We start from the raw sequence: 4,828 nt of genomic DNA, 5'->3' as shown, positions 1-4,828 counted from the left end.
AACCCACTTATGTTAAAACTTGTCAGTAAACTAGGAATCATGGGAAATGTTCTAAAACTGCTAAGACACATTCAAGAAAAACCTGTAGCAAGTATCATGGTGAACGATTAAGTTGAGGAGAAAAGCTAATATCTCATTTTCAATTCTTACCAGGGCAATAAAACAAACAGAGAATCAGAATGAATAAAGAATGATAAGGAAGAAGAGAAAGTGACCAATTTTCAAGACACATGATTATCTAAATAGAAAATCCTAAGAAATCTGTTTAGAAGGTACCAGAATTACTATCTGAATTAGACATGGATATAAGAAATAAGCTCAATAACAAATATTAGTTAAATTTGTATGTGTAGTAAATCCCCTACGAATGAATGAACTTTGTCTATTAAAAATATCAAGCCATTTCAATTTGATTTTTAAGGAAATAAAATCTTTTAAAGTATTTGTTTAAATATCATGACATTATAAGGAGATTTGAAGTAATTTTGATTAAAATTGACCTAGTATATTTGTTCTTGCAGTACTCAAATTCTTTAATGTTTTCTGAAACAAGCCAACCTCCTCTACATAGCATAACTGAGGAAACAAAAGAATTTATAACACACCCAAATACCTGATCAATAGCTGTTTACTCCCAATGCCTTATGATACCTCTAACAGTGTGAACTTGAATTTGAATTCAGAACTACAAACAGTCAAGGGGCTCAAAGATCCACACAACATTTGTGAATACAAACCTGCAACTGCAACAGAGGTGAACATTTTTCTCACTTTGCCCTGGTCATGTTCCATTAGAAGTCACCAGCCCGCCCTCTGCACCTGTCACTAGATAGTAAGTCTCCAACATACGAACGAATTCTGTTCTGAGAGCACGTTTTAAATCCAATGTGTTAACTACAAAGTTAGCCTAAGTACCATCACAATTGGTTATACAGTTCTATACTGTAATAAGTTTATAATACTTTTCACACAAATAACACATAAAAAGCAAACACAAAAAAATAAAGAAGACATTTTTAATCTTCGGTATAATACCTTGAAAAGTGCAGTAGTACAGTGCAGTATGACAGCTGGCACACAGGACTGGCGTCACGTGAACTGGCAAGAATTCCTGACAGGAGGAGGAAGAGGAGGAGGGAAATGGCAGAGCTGAAGGATCACCAACATAGGATATAGAGGGCCAGCTGCAATGTCACCCACACCCGACATTGATGGCACAGGTTCTGGCTCCTGGCTGGATTCAATTCTATCTATCCTCTTGAAAGATGCATATTCGCATCCTTAAAAATTCATAACTTGAAGGTTCATATATAGGGGATGCATTGTACTAGCAACCAAAATTTGACAAATGCAATTATTTAAATGTGATTTTAAAAACATAAAATATGTTATAATGCAGATGACTTTAGATAGCCAAGGTGATTTTGAAAAGTATGGTGAAGTTTGAGGGTCTAAACTACCTGATTTGAAAAGTTAATATAAAACTCGCGAAATCAAGACGTGGAATTGGCATAAAGATGGGCATATAGATCGATGAAACAGAACAGAGCCATGATGTCCCATAGGGTAGCCACTGGTCCATGCGGCTACTGCCATGCAGCTAGTAAAGACAGATTTCCTGTAGCAGCTGGTGTAAATACTCATCAGATTGGGTGAAAAAATGTAAAGTATATCATTGATAATTGGTGTGTTGATTGTATAATGAAATGATAATATTTTGAATACAAATAAAATGTTTTATTTATATTCAAATATATATTTATATTTTCAGGCTATATAAAAAATTTTATTACAGGTAATTTCATCTTTTATTTTTACTTTTTTAACGTACATACTAGAACATGTAAAATTATATATCTGTGACTGCCATTGTGGTTTGTCTTTTAATTCCATTGGACAGTGATGAAATAGAGTCAAAGCTGTGATTAATTGGTTGGTTTTTTTTAAAGTCACCAACATAATTCTATTGGAGAAAGACTGAACTTTCAACAAATGATTTGGAACAACTGGATATCTGTGGGAGTTTTTTGGTTTTTGGTTGGCTTTTTTTTTTTTGAGTTGAAGTTTTACTCTGTCACCCAGACTGGAGTGCAGTGGCATGCACATGGCCACCCCAGCGTCGGCCAGCTGGGCTCCAGTGATCCTTCCGCCTCAGCCTTCCAAGTAGCCAGAGCTACGGGCACACATTACCATGCCTGGCTAATTTTTGATTTATTGTGGAGATGAGGTCTCATCAAGTTGCCCAGGCTGTTCTCAAACCAGCGGGCTCAGGCAATCCCCTTACCTCGGCCTCCCAAAGTGCTGGGAGTACAGGCTTGAGTCACCGCTCCCGGCCATCTGTGTTTATTTGTTTTGTTTTGTTTTTTAAAAAGGCTCTTGACCTTAACCTCAATTCATTTTTGAAAAATCAATTTGAGGCCATGGCTTTACTAGACTGGTGTGGACATGTGATCTTTGAGCTATGGTCACCACCATCTTCTGTAAGCTTTGCACCCCCCCACCCCACCTTGGGGAGGTGAATCTTCTCTCTCTCTGTCTCTGTCTCTCTTTCTTTCTCTCTAATTTACCTTTTAAATAAATTATATTTTCCAATCTAAAAATATCGATTTGAAGTGAATAATAGAGCTAAAACTTACACTTAAAATGATAAAGCTTCTGGAAGAAAAGTAGAGAAATGTTTTGCAACCTTGGTGTAGTAAAAATTATAAGAAAAGGACTAGCCGGGCTCGGTGGCTCAGCCTGTAATCCCCTGCATTTGGGAGGCTGAGGTGAGTGAATTGCCTAAGCCCACGGGTTCGAGACCTGCCTGGGCAGGTGAGACCTCATCTCTACAATAAATTAAAAAAAAAAAATTAGCCGGACGTGGTAGCGCGCGCCTGTAGTTCCAGCTACTCAGAGGGCTGAGGCGGAAGGATCGCAGGAGCCCAACAGGTGGAGGCTGCGACAGCCGGGAGCGGCCACTGCACTCCAGTCTGGGCGACAGAGTGAGACTCCAACTCAAAAGAAAAGAAAAGAAAAGAAAAGGACCGTTTGCAAAAGAAAAAAATGCTAAATTGGATCTTATTAAAGTGAAAATCGTCCGTTCTTGCGAAGATGCTAAGAACAGGAAAACACAAGTCACAGAAAATATCATGTCACATATATATCTGACAAAGGGCTTGTATTCCGCATGTATAGGGGCTAAAACTCAATAATATAAAGAGAAACCACCAAGGTTTTTAAATGGAGGAAAAAAGACTCAGAGAAACCCTCACAAAAGAAAATCTACGTATGACTACCTTAAAGGATGCTTACTATTACTCGTCCTCAGGGAAATGTAAATTACACCATAAAGAGAGAAACAGGCACCAGACTGGCTGAAATTAAAATGACTGACGACACCACAGATAGGTGAGCCTGTGGGTCTACTGACATTTTCCACTGCTGGTGAAAGGCGTAAGATACTATAACCTGTTTGTAAACCAGTTTGGCAGTTTCTTTTAACTGCAATTTTACTCTTTATATTTTACCCCAGTGAAAAGAAAAATAGTACACAAAAAGAATCGTGATGGCATGTTTATAGCAGCTTCATTCATAATAGGCAAACACTGGGAGCCATGCAAGTGTTTATTAAACGGTGAATGAACACACTTTGTGTGTGTGTGTGTGTGTGTGTGTGTGTGTGTGTGTGTGTGAGTGAGTTGGGAGTCTCACTCTGTCGCCCAGGCTGAAGTTCAGTGGCACACTCATGGCCACCTCAGCGTTGACCTGCTGGGCTCCAGCGATCCTTCTGCCTCAGCCTTCCAAGTAGCCGGAACTACAGGCATGAGCTACTACACCCAGCTAATTCTTTTATTTTATTGTAGAGACGAGGTCTTGCCAAGTTGCCTGGGCTAGTCTTGAACCCACGGGCTCAGGAAATCCACTCACCTCGGCCTCCCAAAGTGGTGCTGAGCCACCAATCCCAGTCAAATGAATACACTTTAATTGATCCACGCTGTATTCTCCAAGGGCAAACTATTTGACTTAAGACTATTCATGTGATATTTGGTTCCCCAACCCTGTTATGATATACATGGCAATATGGATGAATCTCTCAAACTCTCTGCAGAGTGAAAGAGTCAAGGTATGACAGAAAGGAGTACTTGCTGTATGATTTTGCTTATGTGAAGTTTTTCAGTCTGCAAAACTAATTTACAGTCAGGCAAATCAGATGGATGTCACTTAAGCAGGTGGGGTTCACAGGGGCTTGGGGGAAATGGGAATCCTTTATATCTTGTTTGAGGTTGTCGCTAGAGAGTTGCATTCATTTCCAAAACTCGTTTCACTATACGTTCAAAATAGGTGCATTTGATTAAATATAAAAAACTTTTCAATAAAGTTAATTATATTTATCCATCTTGTGTATAAAGCAGATTAAGAGCAGTGTGCAGACACTTTTTATTCATTGTACAACTTTGCCTGAGAGAAAAAGCAGCATTAAAATCCCCAAGATGGCATCCTCAGGCATTCCCTCACTCTCTCATAAATGAGCAGAAGTCACATGACTATAAGTGAAACTAAAATATTAGATGCACTTTTTTCTACAATTTGATATTTTTCTTTTTATGATTTGGAGAAAACATATTTGATTTTTTAAAATCTATCTATTTCATGAGTCTTAGACTGTCTGTAAATCATTTATTTCCTAAAAGTGTAAAGATCCAGAGAAAACATTTGAGAGTCAGATGAAGAGAGCTCTGCATTGTGATTGTTCTTTATTTGGGAGTACCTTATTAAACATATGTAGCAGGAAAATGATTTTTCCTTTTCTCTCAGAAAAACATTTCTAATAATTCAGTAGCATCTT

Source organism: Carlito syrichta, unplaced genomic scaffold (assembly GCF_000164805.1).
Source record: "Carlito syrichta isolate Samal-C Ts95f unplaced genomic scaffold, Tarsius_syrichta-2.0.1 Scaffold287575, whole genome shotgun sequence".
NCBI lineage: Eukaryota > Metazoa > Chordata > Mammalia > Primates > Tarsiidae > Carlito > Carlito syrichta.
This window is presented reverse-complemented; position numbering follows the sequence as displayed.